This window comes from Nycticebus coucang, chromosome 4 (genome assembly GCF_027406575.1).
Source record: "Nycticebus coucang isolate mNycCou1 chromosome 4, mNycCou1.pri, whole genome shotgun sequence".
Classification (NCBI taxonomy): Eukaryota; Metazoa; Chordata; class Mammalia; order Primates; family Lorisidae; genus Nycticebus; species Nycticebus coucang.
In genome coordinates this window covers 136,264,312-136,278,773 of record NC_069783.1, presented here as the reverse complement: position 1 = coordinate 136,278,773, position 14,462 = coordinate 136,264,312, and the positions used below count along the sequence as shown (strand labels likewise).

General features: G+C 42.9%; 1 pseudogene; it reads left to right on the top strand.

Annotated features, from left to right (window-relative positions):
• The first annotated feature begins 4,466 nt into the window (after window positions 1–4,466).
• Window positions 4,467–13,582, top strand: LOC128584448 (thyroid hormone receptor-associated protein 3-like; annotated as a pseudogene).
• Window positions 13,583–14,462: the final 880 nt, after the last annotated feature.

The window sequence follows — 14,462 nt, the reverse complement described above, 5'->3', positions numbered from 1 at the left end:
CATTAATATGAGGATACATATGAGTAGGTTCCATCGCTCACATCTGGGAGGTTAAAGTCTGAGTTGTCGTCATGTCCTTCACCCCGGAAGTGCAAATATACCTATGCACATGTTTGGTGGGAATTTACCAAACCTGCTCCCCAAGGCTACTTAATTGAATTTAGTTGAGTTTTTCTCTCATGTGAGCCTGTGGTTGTTAATCTACTAGTTGCAATTGAGTACCGAGTACGTGTGATGCCTGCTTTTCTATTCTTGCAATACTTCCCTTAGGAGAATGTTCTCCAAATCTGTCCAGATTGCTATAAAAGATCAAAATCTCCATCTCTTTATGTCTGAAAACTATTCCATGGTATACATATAACACAGTTTATTAATCCCACATGTTTGTGATTGTGACTTGTTTTAATAAATCCTTTGTTTCTATAGAGGGAAAGAGATTGGTTGGATTACACCTGTGGTGCATCTTACAAGGGTATATGTGAAACTTAGTAAACTTAGTAAATGTGGAATGTAAATGTCTTAGCACAATAACTAAGAAAATGCCAGGGAGGCTATGTTAACCAGTGTGATGAAAATGTGTCAAACGGTCTATGAAACCAGGGTATGGTGCCCCATGGTCACATTAATGTACACAGCTATGATTTAATAAAAAAAAAATTATTCCTCAACCTATGTAGAAAATTTGGAAAACACAAAACACAAAATTCCCTTACCCCTTATTAATATTTGGCTATATTTCCCTTTTCATTATTTTTTACAGCAGATTGAGATGATTCACACAGGTGGCATCATACCGTGGTATATAGTTTTATAGTCTGCTTTTCACCTAACATTGAACTGTAAGCATTATCCATGGTGTACAAAGCCTTCGTTTCTAATTTTAAGTACCACAGAGTGGCTCCCCCTTACTTCTTCATCCCCACTTAGTTCCTCCCCAACCCACTTCATTCCAGCCATGCTGGCCTCCTGGGATTTCCCCTAACACAGCAAGATCATTTCTGCCTCAGGGCCTTTGCACTGCCTCCACCTACCTCTAGAGCATTTTCACATTTTTTTTTTTCATTTCCCAATGGAGGAGAACCAGAAAGAAATTCCTGAGCTGTGGCTAATGATTTCTCTAGATGGTTAGGGACCTGAAAGGGACCTAGCTGGAAATTGGTGACAAGGAGGTCTAAGGAAGAGGTTTATGGGTGAACCTCTCTTAATGGACAAAAACAAGGAGATGTTTGTATGTGATGTGGATATTCACCAAAGTGTGACCTCAGAGAAAAGAATTACCCTTGGGGAGGCAGGATGAGCCTTTCAGTGGGTGCCAGTCAGCATTTTTGCTCACACACTCTGGTCACTGCCTGAAGGTTCATGACAAAGTGGCCATAGTGATTGAGATGGGGGGGACACTGAGGCACAATGAGCCCCCCTGCCTTGGAGACAAGGAGTCAGGATAAATCACTGCCCACGCCCCCAGGAAGGGTCAGCACACAGCGCTGAGATTCAGGGCCCCACTGTGAAGGGGGAAGCTGGACACACCCCTGGGCCAGAGCTGCACTCCACAGGGGGCTCCATGATCAAAGGCAGACAGAGTAAGACCCAGAGTCTCATAATACAGTAGCCAAAATGCCCAAGGCACGATATAAATAATCACACATCATGCGAATGTTCAGGAAAATCACCACTTGAATGAGAAGAGACAATCAGTAGACACCAACGCTGAGATGATGTGGATACTGGAAAGATGTGACACACATTGTAAATAGGAAATCATAAAATCATTTTGATGAGCAATAATAAACTTTTCAAACAAATGAAAAATGAGAAAAATCTCAGAATTGAAATACAAGTTATACATACAAACACCATGAAACTTATAAGGCTGAAAACCATGAAAGATGAAGCAAAACTCATCAGATGAGTTCAGGAACAATGACCATTGTTAGATGTCATTTCAGATATAGAGGAGGATATTTATTTTAGCACAACGGGAGAACAAAAGATACTAATGAGAATTAGGAAAGGACAGAAAAACCGATGAAGCTGGTTTGACCTTGCAAATAAGGTAGAAAGGTTAAATAGATTAAACAACATTTATTTATGGAAAGGTAAAGGTGACCCCTCAGTCTGCACAGCACTCCCCACGCTAGCCTTCTCCTGAGGGTGTCACCAGGGTGCCATTATCTGCTCAGGGTGAGCAAGGCCAGAAGCAAGTTCAAATTCAGAGAGCCCTAGGTCCCTGCTCACTGGCCTGAGGTGGAAGTCACAGCAGCTGCTTCCTGCAGGGAAGGGAAACGCTCAGAGCTCAACCCACCAGAGCTTCCTGACACTGGAGCTGCTCCTGGGGCTGGGGACACAGAACAGGACGGCTGTGGGTGGGAAAGGGCTCAGAATGGACTAAAATACCACTGAGAAACAAACTCTGCACCCAGGGAGCTGAGGGGAGATTAAGGGCTGTCACAGAGACGAGCACCAGCTGTGGGCCAGAATATCCTTGTCACTCCCACATTATGGCCTGGACTCGCCCCCAGTCCTCCTCCTCCCTGTGCTCAGGTTCATGGGGATTTCAAACCAGTCTTTGGGGTGATCCCTCTGCCCCCTTTCCTCACTCTTGACATGTGTCTGTTTCTGTTTCAGGGTCCAGTGACTCGGGAGCCCTCACTGACCATGTCCCCAGGAGGGACAGGATAGTCACTTTCACCTATGACTCATCTTCAACATGCGGCATAACTAAAGTCATTGATTACTTTTTGCCATTAAAATTTAGTAGTTTAGTGTTTTTTATCCAATTATGTTTTCCTGTGATTTTTTTTTTTTTGCCTTAGTAGTTATAATTTATGGTCTTTAGGTCACTTTTTTAAATTAAAAATAAAGCATTATTTTTGGCAAATATTAAAGAAAACAATATGTCATAAGTTACAGAATGGATATTAAAATCTTTTTGTTTCTTAAATACTGAAGACATCTCATGGAAGAATTAGTAAAGGTAAAACTAATTTAAAAAGAAAATTATTGGGGTGGCACCTGTGGTTCAGTGATTAGGGCGCTGGCCCCATATACCGAGGGTGGCGGGTTCAAACCTGACCCCAGACAAACTGCAACAAAAAATAGCTGTTCGTTGTGGTGGGCGCCTGTAATACCAGCTACTTGGGAGGCTGAGGCAGGAGAATTGCCTAAGCCCAGGAGTTGGAGGTTGCTATGAGCTGTGACACCACAGCACTCTACCAAGGGTGACAAAGTGAGACTGTCTCTAAAAAACAAACAAATAAATAAATGAATAAATTATTTAACATCTGCAATAGCACCACATACCATCAACCTATGAGTTCTCTTGGAGATGCCACATGTATGAAATTACTTTTATGTAGCCATAAAAAATAATAATAATAAAACAATAATAAAGATGTCTGGAATTATCTCTGAATATAGGGTTCAGGGAAATTCACCAGTAAAGAATTATGTAGTTGGTATAAATCTGTAAATTATGAAAGGAACAAGACTATGTTAGTGTGCTGGATTATGCATTTAAAAATATATTCACGAACCTCAAGGAAAATTAAACTACTTTTAAGAGTTTAGGATGAGATTTAAAAAAAACAAGCAAAAAAAAACAGAGATAGGAGTAGTGCCAGTTATTTTTACTGCATCCTCACATTATTGGGGATTTTTGGATCTTTCAACAGCAAGTCTGAATTTATCATGAATTTGTTCATTTTTGAATTCCTGACACTGACTTAGTGTCTGTCCTGAGAATACAGAAATCAATGACAAAGAAGAGAGGGGCCTCTTGCATGAGATCATATCATGAATTAATTTGTGTTGTTTGCCAACAACCACAAGAACCCAACTCAGATAAAGTGAGTGGGAATTCATGGCAGGATACTGGTTTTTGCCCACAGACAATCAATGGAAGAGTTGAAGGGTGCTGAGTGGGTATCAAGGAAGGAGACTTTCAGGGCAGGGAATAGCACAGGCAAAGTGTCTGAGGCAGGAAGAAGGCAGATGTGCTTTAGGTGAAGGGAGGCCAGAGGAGAGAGGGGAGGAGATGAGATGGAAGAGAGAGCTGAGGGAGGCCAGTGGAGAGAGGGGAGGAGATGAGATGAAAGAGAGAGCTAAGGGAGTCCAGTGGAGAAAGGAAGGAAGATGAGATGGAAGAGAGAGCTGAGGGAGGCCAGCAGAGAGAGGGAGGAGATGAGATGGAAGAGAGAGCTGAGGGAGGCCGGTGGAGGGAGGGAGATGAGATGGAAGAGCGAGCTGAGGGAGGCCAGCGGAGAGAGGGAGGAGATGAGATGGAAGAGAGAGCTGAGGGAGGCCAGTGGAGAGAGGGAGGAGATGAGATGGAAGAGAGAGCTGAGGGAGGCCAGTGGAGAGAGGGGAGGAGATGAGATGGAAGAGAGAGCTGAGGGAGGCCAGTGGAGAGAGGGAGGAGATGAGATGGAAGAGAGAGCTGAGGGAGGCCAGTGGAGAGAGGGGAGGAGATGAGATGGAAGAGAGATCTGAAGGAGGCCAGTGGAGAGAGGGAGGAGATGAGATGGAAGAGAGAGCTGAGGGAGGCCAGTGGAGAGAGGGAGATGAGATGGAAGGGCAAGCTGAGGGAGGCCAGTGGAGAGAGGGAGATGAGACGGAAGAGCGAGCTGAGGGAGGCCGGTGGAGAGAGGGAGATGAGATGGAAGAGCAAGCTGAGGGAGGCCAGTGGACAGAGGGAGGAGATGAGATGGAAGAGCGAGCTGACGGAGGCCAGTGGACAGAGGGAGGAGATGAGATGGAAGAGGGAGCTGAGGGAGGCGGGTGGAGAGAGGGAGATGAGATGGAAGAGCGAGCTGAGGGAGGCCAGTGGAGAGAGGGGAGGAGATGACATGGAAGAGCGAGCTGAGGGAGGCCGGTGGAGAGAGGGAGATGAGATGGAAGAGCAAGCTGAGGGAGGCCAGTGGAGTGAGGGAGGAGATGAGATGGAAGAGAGAGCTGAGCAGTTACACAATTTACCAAATAGTGAAGCTTTGATAGCTTTTGATTTCCAATATGCCAAGTGCCAAGTCTGTTTCTCACCCCTGTTCTGGAAAAGAAGGCACCGCTCTCATCCCAGTACTGGTCTCTGAGAAGGCAGAGATACGGCTTGTGGAGCCAAGGTTTCCTGGTCAGGAGGGTCACAGAGTGTGGAGAGCAGGGACTGTCCTCCCAGGGATGGTGTCAGTGGCATCATGCTCTGTGATGAGTGTTGTTATTATTGCCATTTTTTAGTTTTGATTTGTAGAAAGCGAGAATTCTCAATGCTTCTCTTTAATTCTCTTTCCCATCATTACTTATGTCAATTACAAATTAAATGCTCTATTAATAAAAATTTCCAAACCATAGAGAAGTAAAAGAATAGAATAAGGGATGACCTTGTACCATTAGCTAATTTTAAGAATGATCAACTTGTGAGAAGCTTTGAGTTTCCATCCCCACTTTCCTGCACAGTGAATTATAAGTTTTTTGTTTTTTTATTGTTGGGGATTCATTGAGGGTACAATAAGCCAGGTTACACTGATTGCAATTGTTAGGTAAAGTCCCTCTTGCATTCATGTCTTGCCCCCATAAAGTGTGACACACACCAAGGCCCCACCCACCTCCCTCCTTCCCTCTTTCTGTTCCCCCCATAACCATAATTGTCATTAATTGTCCTCATATCAAAATTGAGTACATATGATTCATGCTTCTCCATTCTTGTGATGCTTTACTAAGAATAATGTCTTCCACGTCCATCCAGGTTAATACGAAGGATGTAAAGTCTCCATTTTTTTTAATGGCTGAATAGTATTCCATGGTATACATATACCATAGCTTGTTAATCCATTCCTGGGTTGGTGGGCATTTAGGCTGTTTCCACATTTTGGCAATTGTAAATTGAGCTGCAATAAACAGTCTAGTACAAGTGTCCTTATGATAAAAGAATTTCTTTCCTTCTGGGTAGATGCCCAGTAATGGGATTGTAGGATCAAATGGGAGGTCTAGCTTGAGTGCTTTGAGGTTTCTCCATACTTCCTTCCAGAAAGGTTGTACTAGTTTGCAGTCCCACCAGCAGTGTAAAAGTGTTCCCTTCTCTCCACATCCACGCCAGCATCTGCAGTTTTGAGATTTTGTGATGTGGGCCATTCTCACTGGGGTTAGATGATATCTCAGGGTTGTTTTGATTTGCATTTCTCTAATATATAGAGATGATGAACATTTTTTCATGTGTTTGTTAGCCATTCATCTGTCGTCTTTAGAGAAAGTTCTATTCATGTCTCTTGCCCATTGATATAAGGGATTGTTGGCTTTTTTCATGTGGATTAATTTGAGTTCTCTATAAATCCTAGTTATCAAGCTTTTGTCTGATTGAAAATATGCAAATATCCTTTCCCATTGTGTAGGTTGTCTCTTTGCTTTGGTTATTGTCTCCTTAGCTGTACAGAAGCTTTTCAGTTTAATGAAGTCCCATTTGTTTATTTTTGTTGTTGTTGCGATTGCCATGGCAGTCTTCTTCATGAAGTCTTTCCCCAGGCCAATATCTTCCAGTGTTTTTCCAATGCTTTCTTGGAGGATTTTTATTGTTTCATGCCTTAAGTTTAAGTCCTTTATCCATCTTGAATCAATGTTTGTGAGTGGGGAAAGGTGTGGGTCCAGTCTCAGTCTTTTACATGTAGACATCCAGTTCTCCCAACACCATTTATTGAATAGGGAGTCTTTCACCCAAGCTATGTTCTTGTTTGGTTTATCAAAGATTAGGTGGTTGTAAAAAGTTAGTTTCATTTCTTGGTTTTCAATTCGATTCCAAGTGTCTATGTCTCTGTTTTTGTGCCAGTACCATGCTGTCTTGAGCACTATGGCTTTGTAGTACAGACTAAAATCTGGTATGCTGATGCCCCCAGCTTTATTTTTGTTACAGAGAACTGCCTTAGCTATACAGGGTTTTTTCCGGTTCCATACAAAACGCAGAATCATTTTTTCCAAATCTTGAAAGTACGATGTTGGTATTTTGATAGGAATGGCATTGAATAGGTAGATTGCTTTGAGAAGTATAGACATTTTAACAATGTTGATTCTTCCCATCCATGAGCATGGTATGTTCTTCCATTTGTTAATATCCTCTGCTATTTCCTTTCTGAGGATTTCATAGTTTTCTTTATAGAGGTCCTTCACCTCCTTCGTTAGGTATATTCCTAGGTATTTCATTTTCTTTGAGACTATGGTGAAGGGAGTTGTGTCCTTAATTAGCTTCTCATCTTGACTGTTATTGGTGTACACAAAGGCTACTGACTTGTGGACATTGATTTTATATCCTGAAACATTACTGTATTTTTTGATGACTTCTAGGAGTCTTGTGGTTGAGTCTTTGGGGTTCTCTAAGTATAAGATCATGTCGTCAGCAAAGAGGGAGAGTTTGACCTCCTCTGCTCCCATTTGGATTCCCTTTATTTCCTTGTCTTGCCTAATTGTATTGGCTAGAACTTCCAGCACTACGTTGAATAGTAAAGGTGACAGAGGACAACCTTGTCTGGTTCCAGTTCTAAGAGGAAAAGCTTTCAGTTTTACTCCATTCGGTAAAATATTAGCTGTGGGTTTGTCATAGATAGCTTCAGTTTTAGAAATGTGCCACCTATGCCTATACTCTTCAGTGTTCTAATTAGAAAAGGATGCTGGACTTTATCAAATGCTTTTTCTGCATCTATTGAGAGGATCATGTGATCTTTATTTTTGCCTCTGTTCATATAGTGGATAACGTTTATGGACTTGCATATGTTAAACCAGCCTTGCATCCCTGGGATGAAGCCTACTTGATCATGATGAATGACTTTTTTGATGATAAGCTGCAATCTATTGGCTAGGATTTTGTTGAGAATTTTTGCGTCTATGTTCATGAGTGAGATTGGTCTGAAATTCTCCTTTTTGTTTGGGTCTTTTCCTGGTTTTGATATCAGGGTGATGTTTGCTTCATAGAATGTGTTGGGGAAGATTCCTTCTTCCTCAATTTCTTGGAATAATTTCTGCAGTACAAGAATAAGCTCTTCCTTGAAGGTTTGATAGAATTCTGGAGTGAAGCCATCTGGACCAGGGCATTTTTTGGTTGCAAAATTTTTTATTGTTTCTTTGATCTCAGTGCTTGAAATTGGTCTGTTCAGGAGCTCTATTTCTTCCTGGCTGAGTCTAGGGAGAGGGTGTGATTCCAAATATTGATCCATTTCTTTCACATTGTCAAATTTCTGGGCATAGAGTTTCTGGTAGTATTCAGAGATGATCTCTTGTATCTCTGTGGGATCAGTTGTTATTTCCCCTTTATCATTTCTGATTGAGGTTACTAAAGATTTTACTTTTCTGTTCCTCGTTAGTCTGGGCAATGGTTTATCTATTTCATTTATTTTTTCAAAAAACCAACTCCTTGTTTCATTGATTTTCTGAATAATCTTTTGTTTTCAATTTCATTGATCTCTGATTTGATTTTGGATATTTCTTTTCTTCTACTGAGTTTAGGCTTAGATTGTTCTTCTTTTTCCAATTCCATAAGATCCCTTGTGAGATTGTTGATGTGCTCTCTTTCTGTTTTTCAAATGTAGGCATCTAAAGCGATGAATTTTCCTCTTAAAACTGCTTTTGCAGTATCCCACAGGTTTTGGTAGCTTGTGTCTTCATTGTTGTTATGCTCAAGGAAGTTAATGATTTCCTGTTTTATTTCTTCCTTCACCCATCTGTTATTCAACAGAAGATTGTTTAATTTCCATGCCTTTGGGTGGGGTCGAGCATTATTGTTAGAGTTGAGTTCTACGTTTAGTGCCTTATGGTCTGAGAAGATACAAGGTAAAATTTCAATTCTTTTGATTCTGTTGATATTTGTTTTGTGTCCCAGGATATGATCAATTTTGGAGAATGTTCCATGGGGTGATGAGAAGAATGTATATTCTTTATCTTTGGGATGGAGTGTTCTATATGCGTCTATCAAGCACAGTTGGTCTAGGGTCTCATTTAAGTCTCTTATATCCTTGTTTAATTTCTGTTTAGAGGATCTGTCCAGGTCTGTAAGAGGAGTGTTAAAGTCCCCTGTTATGATGGTATTATCAGATATCATATTGCTCAGACTGAGTAAGGTCTGTTTCAAGAATCTGGGAGCATTTAAATTGGGTGCATAGATATTTAGAATTGAAATGTCTTCTTGTTGTATTTTTCCCTTGACCAATATAAAGTGACCATCTTTGTCTTTTTTGACTTTAGTTGCTTTAAATCCACATGTATCTGAAAATAAGATTGCAACTCCTCTTTTCTTCTGAATTCCATTTGCCTGAAAAATTGTCTTCCAACCCTTGACTCGGAGCTTTAATTTGTCTTTTGAAGCCAGGTGTGTTTCTTGCAGACAGCAAATGGATGGCTTGTGTTTTTTAATCCAGTCAACCAATCTATGTCTCTTCAGTGGGGAATTCAAGCCATTAACATTTATTGAGATAATTGATAAGTGTGGTAGTATTCTATTCATATTATTTGGTGAGAGTCCATTGCTTAGTTTTATCTTTTGTATCAGTGTGGAGGTAAGGTTCTGTCCTTTAATGTCTGAGTTCTTACTTTGCTGCTGATCCATTGTGGTGGTCAGTGTGCAGAACAGGTTGAAGTATTTCCTGTAGAGCTGGTCTTGTTGTGGCGAATTTCCTCAATGTTTGTATATCCGTAAATGATTTGATTTCTCCATCAATTTTGAAGCTTAGCTTAGCAGGGTACAGAATTCTGGGCTGGAAATTGTTCTGTTTAAGTAGATTAAAGGTAGATGACCATTGTCTTCTTGCTTGGAAAGTTTCATTAGAGAAGTCTGCGGATGGATTTGCCCCTGTAGGTCAACTGGTGCTTACTCCTGGCAGCTTGCAGAATCTTTTCTTTTGTCTTGACTTTGGACAGGTTCATCACAATGTGTCTTGGAGAAGACACATTGGTTAGAATTGAGGCGACCTGGGGTCCGATAGCCCTCTGAAAGCAGTGTGTCAGAATCTTTGGTGATGTTTGGGAAATTTTCTTTTATAATATTCTCTAGTATGGCTTCCATTCCTCTGGGGCATTCTTCTTCCCCTTCTGGAATTCCTATAACTCGTATGTTGGAACGCTTCATAAAGTCCCGTAATTCTGACAGTGAAAGTTCTTCTTTCTCTCTCTTCTTTTCTGCCTCTTTTACTATCTGAGTTATCTCAAAAACTTTGTCTTCTACCTCTGAAATTCTTTCTTCTGCATGGTCTAACCTGTTGCTGATACTTTCCATTGCATCTTTAAGTTCCCTGATTGACTGTTTTATTTCCTTCAGCTCTGCTATATCCTTTTTATATTCTTCATATCATTCATCTCTGATTTGATTCTGTTTTTGGATTTCCTTTTGGTTATTTTCCACTTTATTAGCAGTTTCCTTCATTGTTTCCATCATTTCTTTCGTTGTTTTCAACATGTGTATTCTAAATTCCCTTTCTGTCATTCCTAACATTTCTGTATAGGTGGAATCCTCTGCAGTAGCTACCTCATGTTCCCTTGGCGGGGTTGTTCTGGACTGGTTCTTTATGTTGCCTGGAGTTTTCTGCTGATTCTTCCTCATGGGTGATTTCTTTTATCTGTTTCCTTGCCCTAATTTTCCTTTCACTTCCTCTTGCTCTTTAAGTTCTCATGCCTGTGGACTAAGGGTTACAGGACCAGAAGGGTGAGAAGGTTTAAGAGCAAAAAAGGGATGAAAGAAAGGAGGACCGAGTGATAAGGAAAAAAAAAGAACAATAGAGAAAGGAGAGGGGGTGGGTAAAGGGAATATTGACAAAAAGAAGAGAGGCACAGAAAGAGGGAGACAGAGCAATATAGGTGTACAGTAGGGTACTTTGATACAACCTTAAAAAAAAACCACCTTCTGGGGGTGCCCAGTTGGGTGGTTCCCTTGAGGTCAGCAGCTCTTTGCTAACCTGATCAGACACAGTACCCCACCTCCACCAAGTAGAGAGGAAAGACAAAAATGCTATAAATCAAACCAAAACAAGCAAACAGAAAACTTTACGGGATAAAATTGGCTGGAAAAACCAAATAATAGTGATAGATACACTAACAAAAATGAAGTTTTCATTATTGAAATAGGCAGCAATGGGAAATTATAATTAAACTAGAAAAATTGAGAAAGAAAAAGGATCTGTATGGAAAAGGTTGAACTTAGAAAACAAAACCACAATCCACAACATCAAAATAAACAAAAAAAAAAACACAACCAAAAACAAAGCAGTATGTATATGTTATTGAATATTGTCTGGGCAACACGTGGTCTTCTGGGGTATGAGATGTCAATCACAGTTCTGATATGACTGGAGGCTGCTGATTTCTCAAACCCCAGCAGGTAGACACCCTAAATCTCTCTTCAGCCCACTTGAACTTGTTCACTTACTGAGCAGAAGCTTTCTCAGGGAAGTGCTTGTTGCTGGAATCACTGCTGAAGTGGCTATCCACTTACTCTGTGTGTCAAAACTGGTCTCCCTCTGCCCCCGAGGGTTAGGGCTGCAAGGCGGCTCAGACCCGGCCCTGAGGCTACCTGGTCGCTGGGTTACCAGCTCCCACCCAATTCCAGCTCTGCGACCCTGAGGGCGGAGCTTGCCGGGGCAGATCGCTCACAATGTCTGCCTGTGACCCAGAGCCAAACACTATTAGCTCTGTCTGGCTCAGCGGCTCAGACTGGGGCCCTAGAAAAAGGCCAAAGTTCTCTGCACTCCCGCTCAGGCTCTCCCCAAGGCAGTTCAGCTGAGTGCCAAGTCCAAAGACACCAAAACAGTTCACAGGTAAGGCCTTTCTGGTTTGCAGTCTCGCTGCTACTGAACTTACAGTTGCGGGCGGGTTTAGATGTTTTGAACACACGCGACCACTTGCCGGTTTTCCACTGTTTTAGTCCTCCTCTTGGGGTCCAGAAGTCTCTCGCTGACTCCCTGTATCCTCTCAGGGGTGATGATAGGCAGATCCCACCAGCCAGAGATGCCTGGAGTCCTATCTCCCCAGACTCATGGTGCCCAGATGCAAGGAAGCTGTTACTCGGCTGCCATCTTGCTCTGCCTCCCAGATATACCGAGTCTTACGAATTATAAGTTTTAAAAATTTTGTCACTTTGGAGGTTCGGGCCAGTTGTGCCTTTGGGAGGCTGTGGCTGCAATCGCTGCAGTGGGCCCAGAAGTGTATCCTGATGTATAAATTGGAGAAACTAGTGGCATTGCCAGTATGTTTTGGAGATAGTATCTGAGATCCAGTGCATGTTGAATCATTTTTCACACAGGTGTAATTGAAAAGTGACCCTCTCTTCAGAGACATTAAGACAAACAAATCCAAGTCTAGATCTCACTCTTCTCACTCAACATCCACATCAAGATCTCGTTTTCGTTCATTTACCAAGTCTCTGTCCCGAAGCCGATCTGTCTCTCGTTCAAGGAAGCCAGGCTGAGTTCTAGCTCTTGACCTACATCGTACACTCCAACTCATCACAGAGAAAGAAATCACCCAAGACTATATATCAGAATCGGGATTTCAGAGGCCGCAATAGAGGCTATGGAAGGCCCTGTTATTTCTGTGGACACAACAGAGGCTTTTATCTGTGGGGCCAATATAACCAAGGAGGACATGGAAATTACCGCTCAAATTGGCAGAATTACCAGCAAGCTAAAAGTCCTCATTGGGGTCATTCAAATTCCTAGTCCCCAAAGAGAAGGTCCCCTTCACCAAGGTCCAGGAGGCATTCTAGAAATTCTGGTAAGTTGTTTCTGGCAGGTCAAGGCACTCCTCATCTTCTCATTCTTCCTCCAACCACAGACGAGTTGAATCTTCGAAGCTCAAGTCTAGAAAGGAGAAGAAGTCCTCTTTCAAGGTTAGCTGGCCACCTGAGGCTGCTGGGATGAGCCCAAGGAGCAGACAGTCTCTGGAGGCATCTCTCAAGACACAAAAGCGTCTGAGAGCTCAAAGCCATGGCCAGATGCCCCACCTGCAGTGCTGGTCAAAGCCATGGCCAGATGCCCCACCTGCAGTCGTGGTCAAAGCCATGGCCAGATGCCCCATCTGCAGTACTGGTCAAAGCCATGGCCAGATGCCCCACCTGCAGTGCTGGTCAAAGCCATGGCCAGATGCCACCACCTGCAGTGCTGGTCAAAGCCATGGTCAGATGCCACCACCTGCAGTGCTGGTCAAAGCCACGGCCAGATGCCACCACCTACAGAGCTGGTTCTGCAACACAGCCTTGGCAGTTCCTGAGCTGAGTCCTCAGAAGCCAAGCTCAGCTCTCAAAAGCCCCCTCCAGTCTGTGGTGCTGAGGCAGAGGTCACCCCGTCTTAGCCCTGTGCCAAATCCTAGTCCTCTGCTTTCCAACACATCCCAGATGGGCTCAATTGTGGCAAGTGGTGCTGGGTATCAGTGTGGGACACACCAAGGGCAGTTCCACCATGGTTCTGGGTTCTTGAGTCCATCCCAAAAGAGCCCCGTGGGTAAGAGTTTACCAGCCCCTGGCTCCACACATGGCTCGTCTCAGCAGGAGAGTGCTACTGCAGGAGAAGCAGCCTATACAAAGAGGCAAGTATCTCCTTTCCCCTGCCTGGTTGTGTTTTCATCTCGCTAGTTGGCAGTGTAATCGTAGTGTGATCTAAGTTAGAGCCCTGATTCATAAAGTAATCCCCATTTCCTAAACTTTTCATTAGTAAACATTAAAAGCATCACCCAAGGAAATCTTTAGCTTAACTCTAGCTTTCCTACCTTCCTAAATTTGTATTGCAGCATACAGTTTCTCTAGACTACATTGCAATGTTGTGTTCACATTTAAAACTTGCCTTGGATAGAGCTCGGCACCTGTAGTACAGTGGTTACAGCGCCAGCCACATGGACCAAGGCTAGTGGGTTCGAGCCCGGCCTGGGCCAGCTAAACAACAATGACAAGTGCAACAAAAAATAGCCATAGCATTGTGGCAGGCACCTGTACTCTCAGCTACTAGGGAGGCTGAGGCAAGAGAATTGTTTAAGCCCAAGAGTTTGAGGTTGCTGTGAGCTGTGATGCCATAGTACTCTACCGAGGGCAACATAGTGAGACTATCTCAAAAAAAAAAAAAAAAAAAAAACTTGGCTCGGTGCCTGTGGCTCAAGCGGCTAAGGCACCAGCCACATACACTTAAGCTGGCAGGTTTGAATCCAGCCCAGGCCCGCCAAACAACAATGACGGCTGCAACCAAAAAGTAGCTGGGCATTGTGGTGGGTGCCTGTAGTCCCAGCACTTGGGAGGCGGAGGCACGAGAATCGCTTGAGCCCAGGCGTTGGAGGTTGCTGTGAGCTGTGATGCTACGGCACTCTACCCAGACACAGCTTGAGGCTCTGTCTCAAAAAAAAAAAAAAAAACTTGCCTTGGATTCCACCATGTAAGCCAGAGAACAGTAGAGATTTGTGGGTCAGCTATCAAAAAGGCTATATTAACCAGTTTGATGGAAGTATTTCAAATTGTATATAAAACC